We start from the raw sequence: 11,436 nt of genomic DNA, 5'->3' as shown, positions 1-11,436 counted from the left end.
GATAACAAGAAGCTAGAGATAATTTAAAGATGAACAGCTTAGGTGGTGGTCATAGGGGGTCGGGAGATGGTCTGGAAATCAGGTTTCACAAATAAATTGGAACAGTTAATTTAGTGAATAGAAAATGTATTTATTCATTTGACAAAATTTTTTGGTCCTTTCTATCTCTCTTACAGGGATAGGTCTTACAGAGACAAGAATAAATAAAATTCAACTTTTGTCTCAAAGAATCTAACAGTGAAACAGAGTAGGGATAAAGAAAAGAAATGATTTGTTTCCATACGGTATGCTATGAGCTATGATGGGGGCTGGTCCATGCTACTCTGGAAGCACATCAAAGAGACACCAGAGCTAGTCTTGGGGGATCTGAGAAGGCATCTTAAGATTGTCAGAATTTTAGGAGCATAGAACATAGTTATTTAATGAGCAACTTTATTAAAACGATCCATTTAAAATTCAGAGTTCTCTACCCAACTGTAAACCACACAAGAAAACTATACTCTCTTATTCATCTTTTTTCCTAAGCATTTACCACAATTCCTGGTCTGCACAAATGTCGACTGATGTGAACTCACCAGAATAATCAAAGAATTATTTTGGGAGAGGTGATATAATGTAGAAGATCACATATCTGGACTTTGGAGCCAGAGAGACCCGGATATGAATCTCCAGTTTACTCATCTGTTAGATGGTGCTAACAATAACTTTTTATGGTTACTATACTATGTGAGATGCAAGCCACTGCTTAGTTCTTAGCACAGTGCATGTGTAGAGAGACTGTGAGCATTAGTTTCCTTCCTACTTTTAGATGCATCCTTGATCGTGACTACTTGAAAGCAGCAAAGATGCCTTGGATTTCTGTCCACACCCAAATCTCATGTCAAATTGTAATCACCAATGTTTTAGGTTCAGCCTGGTAGGAGCCAGTTGGTCGGGGAGCGGATTTCCCCCTTTGGTGCTGGTTCTCACGACATCTAAATGTTTAAAAGTGCGTGGCACCTCCCCACTTCTCTCTCTTTCTCCCACTCCAGCCATGTAGGATGTGACTGCTTCCCTTTACCATCCATCTCAATGACTGAAAGGTTCCTGAGGTCTTCCCAGCTGTGCTTCCTATATAGCTTGTGGAATCATGAGCCAGTTAAACCTCTTTTCCCTATGAATTACTCAGTCTCAGGCATTTTTCTTTTTCTTTTTCTTTTTTTTTTGAGATGGAGTTTTGTTCTAACCCAGACTGGAGTGCAGTGGCGTGATCTCAGCTCACTGCAACCTCTGCCTCCTGGGTTCAAGTAATTCTCCTGCCTCAGCCTCCCAAGTAGCTGGGATTACAGGCATGCATCACCACACCCGACCAATTTTTGTATTTATAGTAGAGACAGGGAATTTCTCCATGTTGGTCAGGCTGGTCTCGAACTCCCGACCTCAGGTGATCTGCCCACCTTGGCCTCCCAAAGTGCTGGGATTACAGGTGTGAGCAACCTTGCCCAGCCTAAAGTATTTATTTACAGCAGTGTGAGAACAGACTAATCCCTGCCCTTTCATTGCAGTGACTATCAATCAGTTTTTTAAAACAAACATGTTTTTCTCTTTACTTATCATGAGATAGTTTGAGTGTACTATGTCAGGTATTTGAGTGGAAAATATAAAAGCTATATATTGTACTTATCTGGCCCTCCTGGTAGAATTTCTGGTGCAGAGCCCAACCTTTGCTTGCCCAAATCAGGGTTGTGCTGCTCTCATCACCTTTCCCAGGAAGCTCAGTGCTGCCCTGGCTGTGGTGGGGCACAGAAACCCATTTACCTTCAATATTCAGATGGTAGAGTGGATGGTCCAAGTTGGACTTGGGAATCCCCACTCTGATTTTGAAGCCTAGGCTTGAGATGGGGACTAAGAGATGAGAAATGTTGTAAAGATGGAGGCCAAGACTGCTGGAGAAACTGAGATAGGTGGCAGAACTTGACTCCAGAGGCTGCACTCAGACTCTGGACCAGATTGAAGACTAGCAGATGTAGGGCTGGGGTCAGAAGCAGCTTTCCATCAGAGAGCCCACAAGTGTGCCATGTCAGTTTACTGTTGCCATGGCAACATCTGAGCTTACTTCCCCTTTCTATGGCAAGACCCCAAAGTTACTACCCCTTTCCTAGAAATGTCTGCATAAACTGCCACTTAATCTAGATGCAATTAAAATTGGGCATAAATATGACTGCAAAACTGCCCTGAGCTGTTACTCTCTGCCTGCGGGGTAGCCCTGCACCGCAGGAGCAGTCCCGGAGCTGTAACACGGCTGCTTCAATAAAGCTGTTTCCTTCTACCTCCAGCTTGCCCTTGAATTCTTTCCTGGGCAAAGCCAAGAACCCTCATGGCACAAGCTCCACTTTCAGGCTCACCTACCCTGCATCAAAACCATGCAAATGTGGGGCAGGCTTTCAGAAAGCTGAGAGACTGGCATCTAGAAGGCCATTATTTGAGGTGGCTTTCTTTTAAGCATCCTGAAAGCATTTCCACTGGGCATTTCAGATTCATTTAAGGGGATCCAGAGGTATGCTTCTTAAACTTTCCAGCAAAACGTCCCTCAAGCCAAAGGGAATAAACAGGTAGCTTCAAACAGTCGGCCTCATGCCCGGAATGTATTTGAAATCTTGTTTTATTTTAAAAATTATATGACTTTTGCATTCTACTTTATAATATCACCATTGTTTTAATAACCTTTCCCAAAAAGTCTTGGCATAAAATGAGCACTGCAGAAAAATGTTTCATATTCGTTTTTGGCCTTATATAATCCTTGGCACACAACTTGAACTAAGGCATACCTAACCCAGATTGAGAGGCATGAACCTAGAGACGAGTACTGAACCATTTGATTGGATGCATCCTCATTCTTTTGAGGCCTGGTAGCTTACAAACCTAGAGCAGAAAAAGCAAGCTAGTGGGTGGCCAATAAATCGTGGTTGAATGATATAGGTCTTCTCACGTTCTTATCTTAATCTAGGCATTTTCAACACATGCTTTTCTTTCTCTAGAAGCTTATTTCTCTTTATTTGAAATCAAACAAAGCTGGTGGCAATGGTTCACGCCTATAATCCCAGCACTTTGGGAGACTGAGGTGGGTGAATCGTTTGAGCCCTGGAGTTTGAAAAAAGTTTGGTTGGGGAGTGAAAAAAAATAACTTTTATGTCTATCCAATATTAAAAATTTCTTTTAAAACAAGTTTTTTTTGTTTCTAGTAGCTCCTTTCTTTTCTTTCTTTCCTTTTTTTTTAAAACACATTATAGGTTGGTTTTATGGCTATGTATGGTGATCTCATGAGAATACCATAAAAATAAGCTTTTGCTGAGTTGGAGGATAAAAGGAAATGGGAAGAAATCCAAACGCGTCCCAATATTACAATAATGGTTCCATCTGCATTTAAGAAATTATTTTTCTGCAGCTTAGTGATTTGGAAAAACGTATTTTTAGTTTCCTAGGAATAAAAAAAATTAAAACAACTTTAGATACTACATGGGACAAATTTTAATTTTCTACTACCTTCTATCATAGACTCTTTTCTTCTATATTTTATTTTATTTATATGTTTTTTGAGACAGGATCTCATTCTGTCCCCAGGCTGGAGTGCAATGGTACGATCATGGCTCACTGCAGCTTCAGCCTCCCTGAGCTCAGGTGATCCTCCTACCTTACCTCCCGAGTAGCTGGGACTACTGACTAATTTTCCTTTTTCTTTTGGTAGAGATGGGGTTTTGGCATGTTGCTTAGGCTGGTCTCAAACTCCTGGGCTCAAGCTATCCTCCTGACTTGGCCCATCAAAGTGCTAAAATTATAGGTGTGAGACACTATGCCTGACCTGTATTTTGTTATTTTGAGAGATTTATTCTAATTCATAATTTGGAGTGCATTTCTCATTTTCTTGTTATGTTTCTAATAAGGAGAAATGACTGACTATTTTAGATTGAATCCATTCTTAATTATCTCTTGATACTTGATTTAGGACATTTCTGGATTACTTTTCCTCTTCCTGGTCCTTTTCTCTTTCTTTCCAATTCGTTTGTCAGATAAATGTTGGTTGGATAAACAAAGGAGTTGGTCCCTAACCCGAGAATGCAAATTCATTTTTTAGTATTAAATTTAAAAATACATTCCAAGAAGGTAAATTCAACCCACCCACCCCCTACCTGAAACACTGAGTACTGACTCTCGTTCTTTCTTCTCTTGACATGTCCTCTGTAGTGTGAGCATTAGCCAAGTGTCAGAAAGGTTAGTCACTAGAAAGCTACCTAGAAATCAGAATTCCCTCTTCTTTCAATTTTTGTGAAAGTTAAGTCATCATGGGGCACACGTTCTGAAATCCACAGTCTGTAATGAATGTAAACACAGAATGGGGATTTGTGAATGGGGCCCCAAAGGGTTGGCTTTCTAGATTCCAAAAAAGGACAAACATTTTCAGATGTTGCATGCACAGTGATTTCAGACATCATTCATGACAGCTCATTTCTGCATTTTGTGGTCGGACTCTAAAGTATGTCATCGCAGAAGTCTCCCCATCTTGCCCTGAATTTGGTGGGAGAAGGGTCTGACACAGGGAACTTTGTCCCTGAAAACAGCACTGTGGCAGCTAGTAATGACCTTATATGGTAGCACGGCTTTACACTCTCTGTCCCAGAAAGATCTGTATGGAATGTGGTGACTTTTGATGCTGATAAGGACATTCCACAGGAGAATGCTGAGGTCGGGTTGACGAAGGATCCCTGTGAACGGTTACCCATTAACGTTGGTTCTGGTTTCAGACCAGTGAAGAGTAGCCGTCGGCATAGTTTTCATTAGTCAGACATTACAACCTGGGTCTGGCCTATTTTTCTTTGAAACATTTGGAATTGTCAAGCCAAAATGCATTTCCTATGGAGTGAGTGAGTTTGCCTCTGCCAGACTTTCCATGTGGTAGTTTATTATTATAGAAGTGACATGGGCACCCAGAGTCCCTGGCAAGCTATTGTTTGTCTTTGCTGAGAACAATAGGAAGAGACCAAAAAAAAAAAAGTCCTTCAGAAAATAATTTATCTAGACTTTTGCAAGGCAATGAGAAAAAAAATTGCTATTAGGCTGAGCCATCTACCCTGTGTCACTGAGGATAGAAAATGTCTCTGAAGATCACTCATGTCTAAGAAGTTTCACGTGGATCTGGGTCCAATTATGGCTTAAAATGTGAAGTTTGGGCCGGATATGGTGGCTCATGTCTGCAATTCCAGCACTTTGGGAGGCCAAGGCAGGTGGATCACCTGAGGTCAGGAGTTCCATACCAGCCTGGCCAACATGGTGAAACCCTGACTCTATTAAAAATAAAAAAATTAGCTGGGTGTGGTGGCAGTCGCCTGTAATCCCAGCTACTTGGGGAGGCAGGAGAATCACTTGGACCTGGAGGCAGAGGTTGCTGTGAGCCAAGATCATGCTACTGCATTCCAGCCTGGGTGACAAAATGAGACTCCATCTCAAAAAAAAAAAAAAAAAAAATGAAGTTCAGGGGTTCAGAGAAAATCCTTTTCCCTCATAAGTGAGGAATGAAGAACAGAAGCACTCTGAGGATACTTCCATGCGGTCAGATGGGCACACCTAGTAGAGTGGCTTTGTCACATTGCACTATCTATTGTGGGACACTTCTCAGCTACCAGACACAGAGTTTCTGCTGGGCTCAACCCAGCTTTTCGTCTTTGTGTTGCCAGCACCACAGCACCCTGCATAGCACATAGCAGGTGCTCAAACTTCCTCCCTTCCCGTCTTCCTCTTTTACTTCCCCTTCCCCGTCTATCCTCTCCTTTGTCCTTCCCTTTCTTTTCACTTTCCTCAACCTCATTTACTGAGAACTTCTTATATCCCAGGCACTGTGCCCAAGCCTGATGCATGGTGAATTTCAGTGACATACATCGTCCTAAATATTAAGAAAAAAAATCCCGTGACCAAGAGCCTTTGGTTTTCAACCTCATTCTGTGCAGCTTTCAATAACTTCTGGTTTCTGCACTAAAATAAAATCACACTCATTATTTATTGAGCATGATCTACAGACCAGGCCTAGTAGTAGTCACCTACGTCATTAATTCACTTATCCATTCACAAATATTTGTTGAGTACCCATTGTGTGCTAAGTGCTGGAATTACAGCAGTGAATAAACATGAAAAGGCTCCTGAAGCTCATGAGTGTCCAATTACTTGCATTACTGTATTAAAACTTATATTATTCATGACTCTCTTGAAGCTCCTGGTGGGGTGAAGGGAGAGAAGCAATGCGCAAGCAAACAATACACATGTATGACGTCGGGAGGTAATCAGCAACACAAAAATGTAACGACATGGAGGCACTGGAGAGAACTAGAGAGGTCCTATGAAAGCCAGTGGAAAAGCACGATAGCCAGAGGGAACATCAGGTGCAAAGGCACTGGGGCAGAGAGCACCTGCGTGTTCAGGATTGTGTTTTGGCTGGAGCAGAGGTGATGAGGGGGAAGTGACTGGAGAGGAGATCCACACAGCTGGCAGGAATGATGTCTCCTACAGCTTCTTAAGCCACTCTAAGGGCCTGGCTCTCCCTCTGAGTCAAATGGGAAGCCAGTAAAAAAATGTTGAACAAAGGCACGTAGGGCATGATTTACTGCATGGTACAGTGGTTAGGTCCTGGGGTCTTGGGTCAGGCTACTGTTTTGGGACTGTGCCTGTGTTTCTTGTTAGTTGTGTGATTGAGGTTAAGTTACTCAACTTTTGTGCACCTCTGTGACAACCAGACCTACCCCTTCAGTTGTCATAAGGATTCTATAAATTAATATTTGTAAAGTCCATATTGGTTAAGTATATAAAATGAATGGTTTTTAAAACATCACTTAAAAATGCACTGGATAATTATGAACTGCCTTTGAACAGTTAACCAAGTGACTTCCCAGAGGGCACAGGTCTTAGATGAGCAGGTCAGGATCCAAACCCAGGTCTACGTGATCCTGAGACCCATATTTTTTTTACCATACAGCACAGTACTTGCCTCTTTCCTCTGCAGTTTCAGCTGCTGGAGCCATCATTAATTAGATAGTAACAGAGTGTATTATGGGTTGAATTATGTCCCCCTCAAAATTCATGTGTTGAAGTCCTAATTCCAGGTACCTCAGAGTGTGACCTTATATGGAGACAGGGAAAGGTAATCAAGTTAGCATGAGGTCACTAGGATGGGCCCTTGTCCAATATGACTGACGTCCTTATACAAAGACGTCCTTATATGTGTTTTTGTTTTTGTTTTTGGAGACAGTCTCGCTCTCTCACCCAGGCTGGAGTGCAGTGACACAATCTCAGCTCACTGCAACCTCCACCTTCCGGGTTCAAGCAATTCTCCTGCCTCAGCCTCCTGAGTAGCTGGGATTACAGGTGCATGCCACCACACCTAGTTAATTTTTTTTGTATTTCAGTAAAGACAAGGTTTCACCATGTTGGCCAGGCCAGTCTTGAACTCCTGAGCTCAAGCAATCCATCCTCCCTCCTTGGCCTTCCAAAGTGCTGGGATTATAGGCGTGAGCCACTGTGCCCATCAAAAAAAGGATATTTGGACACACACATACAGAGAGAGAGAGAGAGAGAGAGAGAGAGAATGCCACGTGAAGATTTGAGTTATGTTGCTACAAGCCAAGTAAGTTTGAGAAGCTTGGAAAGAGGCCTGGAATAGCTCCTTCCCTGGCATCTTCATCTTTTGAAGAGGAAGCATGGCCTTGCAAACACCTTGATTTTGGATTTCAAGCCTTCAGAACTGTGAAATAATACATTTCTCTTGTTTAAGCCGACCCGTCTGTGGTACTTTGTTATGGCAGTCCAAGGGAACTAGAACGCTGTGTTTAGTTATCCTCAATATTTTATGCACTCAAAGAAGCCTTTGCCAAATGTCTAGTGAAGACACAGTGCTAGACTCCTTCCCTAGGGAAGGGAGCTGGGTTTTGTGCAATTTCTGTATTGTCCAAACCCTTTGTCCCAGGAGTGAATGAGAAGCTGCAGCAAGTCACTTACAATAAAAGGGTGATTGCAAGTAGGAGTGATCACCTGGGTCTCTGACGTGTGCTAATTTCCTCATGTAATTAACCTGTCAACACCGTCTGTTAATAAACCTAGGGGGTTGCCAACATTGATCAAATGCAACACGAGGAAATTGGATCCTATGGAAAAAATGTCACATCAAAGTTTCAGAAGCATTTAAAAAAATCTGTTCTGATTCTGCTGAGTTGTTAAGTAAGACAAATCATTCCTGACGAGTTAAGATCGCTGGCACCTGGGTCGTCTGTTGAGGCATCTCATTTTGATTGCCCGTTGCATGGTTTCATTTCAGCCTAAGATCTTAATTCCTGCAAATGATTTCCCTAGCATATATGATGAAAAGTAATGTGCCTCCTGAAGATGGATTTAACAGTATTCAGCTATGGGAAAGACCTGTCAGGAACTGGGTCTTTATTCATTCTCTCAATGTTTGTGCAGTGCAGTGGCATGTGAATGTTCAATAAATATACTTTCATGACCACACAATATTTTCTCTTAATCTTGATCTCTTCTCCTAGGTTATTCAAATTCCCTATGTTAATAATAGAGAAAAGGACCTATAATTTCCATTGAATTCCTGTAGCTTACGCGCTATGCTAGAAATACTTGGCAAATTTCCCTGTAGCTGCTGTGAAACAGCCTCAGAAGCTGGCGGGGCCATCAGTGGAAGGTCTGATACATTGTTCAGCAACCTCATAACTATCTCACAATTAATCTAGATTTGGCAGGGCGTGGTGGCTCACACCTATAGTTTCAGAACTTTGGGAGGCCAAGGCCCGGGGAGTACTTTAGTCCAGGAGTTTGAGACCAGTCTGGGCAAGACAGAGAGAACCTGTCTCTAAAAAAAAATAATAAATAAATAATAAATAAAAAATTAGCCAGGTGTGAGTGTTCATGTCTGTGGTCTCAGCTTCTTTGGAGGCTGAGGTGGGAGGATTGTTTGAGCCCCAGGGGGTCAAGGCTGCAGTGAACTGTGATGACACCACTGCACTCCATATACTAGAGCCTAGACAACAGAGTAAAATTCTGTCTCAAAAAAAAAAAAATCTAGATTTACGGATTATGGATGTGGAAGACTATAGATCTTGTTTTGAATTAAGCTCTGTCACTCACTATACCTGTTTTAGAAATACCTTCTGATGGCCGGGCACGGTGGCTCACACCTGTAAGCCCAGAGCTTTGGGAGGCCAAGATGGGTGAATCACGAGGTCATGAATTTAAGACGGGCCTGGCCAACATGGTGAAACCCTGTCTCTACTAAAAATACCAAAAAATTAGCCAGGTGTGGTGATGGGCACCTATAATCCCAGCTACTCGGGAGGCTGAGTCAAAGAATTGCTTGAACCCAGGAGGCAGAGGTTGCAGTGAGCCAAGATTGTGCCACTGCACTCCAGCCTGGGTGACAGAGTGAGACACCATCTCAAAAAAAAAAAAAAAAAAGAAAGAAATACCTCTGGGGGCCATGCTCCCTAAAAATAATTTACATGAAGAGTATAGACAGTTTACTTCTTAAAAAGCAATTGATTATCTGAAAGAAGGAATGTTCATAATAATTTTTCTGGTCAATGCTTCATTCATGTTGATATTTCCATAGATAACACTAGTTACTTTTTGCTAGTTCTTGATTTACATGTTTCATTAACTTAGCTAGATGCCTTGTAGCACCTAACAGCTCACCCTTTCTGAGCAACTTCTCAGAAAAGGATTCATGACAACTTCATTTTGTACAGCTGACTTACCACCCCAAACTTGTCCTGTGATGAACCCCAGGAGCACTTGAACCCTCGGCGATGGCAGTCAGAAAGTATATGCTAATGTTAAGCAATTCCTGTAAAAGGGAAGTGAGGCAGTGGTTCACCTGATACTGGAGTGTCATAACCAGACGCATGAAGTAGGAAGGAAGCCTCATTGTGGGGCAGTTCCGCCACAGTATGAGTGGCTGCAGAAAAAGTTAGCTTGAGGGTTCTGTGCTGCACCATGTCACCTAGCCCTAAATTCATATGTTCAAGTCCCAAACTCTAGTGCCACAGAGTATGACTGTATTCAAAGATGGGTCTTTAAAGAGATAATTCAGTTAAAATGGGATCCTGGGAGTGGGCTTTAATCCACTTTAAATGGTGTCCTTAGAAGAAGAGGAGAGGAGGACACACACAGGGAACCCTACGTGAGGACATAGGTAGAAGGCACCATCTATCAGCCCAGGAGGGAGGCTTCAGAATGAACCAGCCTTGCTGACACCTGAGATCAGACTCCTCCAGAAGAATGAGGACATAAACTTCTGTGGTCTAAGCCACCCCATCTGTGGTGTTTGTTATTGAAGCCCTATCTGACTAATATAGCAGATGTTGGGTTTATACAACTCTCTCCTTCATAGACTGCAGAGGAGTTAATCTCCTACTTCTTGCCTGTTTTCCCTCAGCATGAGCCACCCTGGCCTCCTTGCTGTCCCTCCCATGTGCTGTTCCCTCTGTCTGAAACATACGTTTTCCAGATTCCTGGCTCCTTCCCTTGGTTCCTTCAAGTCTGCTGGCATCTTGCCTTCTCAGGTCTCCTCTGTCCACTTATTCAAAGTTACAAACCAACCACCTCCTACCGTCCCCCAGCACTCTTTATCCTCTTTTTGTTTTTTGAGATGGAGTGTTGCACTGTTGCCCAGCCTAGAGTGCAGTGGCATGATCTCAGCTCACTGCAACTTCCACCTCCCAGGTTCAAGCCATTCTCCTGCCTCAGCCTCCTGAGTAGCTGGGACTACAGGTACAAACCACCACACCCACCTAATTTTTTGTATTTTTAGTAGAGATGAGGTTTCACCACCTTGGCCAGGGTGGTCTTGATCTCTTGACCTTGTGATCCACCCGCCTCTGCCTCACAAAGTGCTGGGATTACAGGCATGAGCCACCATGCCTGGCCCTCCTTGGTTTTTTAATTTCTCTCTGTAGGGTTTATCACCTGCCAGCACCCTATAGAATGTACTTATTTAATCATTGGACTTCTCCATTAGAATGTAAACTCCATGAAGGCAGAGATTTTTGTCTGTTTTATTCACTGATATATGCCACACAGTAGGATACTGCAGGGCATGTAGTAGGAACTCCAGAAATATTTATTGAGTGAAAATATTAATCATCATCATCATACTTAATGTGAATTGAGCAATATGTGCCAGATACTAAGTGCTTTACATGTATTGGTTCATTACATATGCATAGATACACTAAATATCTGTTCCCTCTGTCGGAAACATACATTTTAATAAATATATATAATTAACATATTAATTATATTTATATTTAATTAATTAACATATTAATTATTATGGTAATGTATTAAGTATTTCATGGGTACAATAAAAATATTCCTGTGTGGTTGAAAAAATATTGATTTATTTCCTCTTTG

The 11,436-nt window shown here is 42.2% G+C and overlaps 1 protein-coding gene across 1 annotated transcript in view; it reads left to right on the top strand.

The window, feature by feature from the left end:
• EDN1 (endothelin 1) overlaps positions 1-11,436 on the top strand; it is an 89,614-nt gene that overhangs the window by 9,647 nt on the left and 68,531 nt on the right. The gene's annotated exons all lie outside the window — the stretch shown is intronic.

Source organism: Callithrix jacchus, chromosome 4, assembly GCF_049354715.1.
Source record: "Callithrix jacchus isolate 240 chromosome 4, calJac240_pri, whole genome shotgun sequence".
In the NCBI taxonomy this organism is placed as follows: domain Eukaryota; kingdom Metazoa; phylum Chordata; class Mammalia; order Primates; family Cebidae; genus Callithrix; species Callithrix jacchus.
This window is presented reverse-complemented; position numbering and strand designations above follow the sequence as displayed.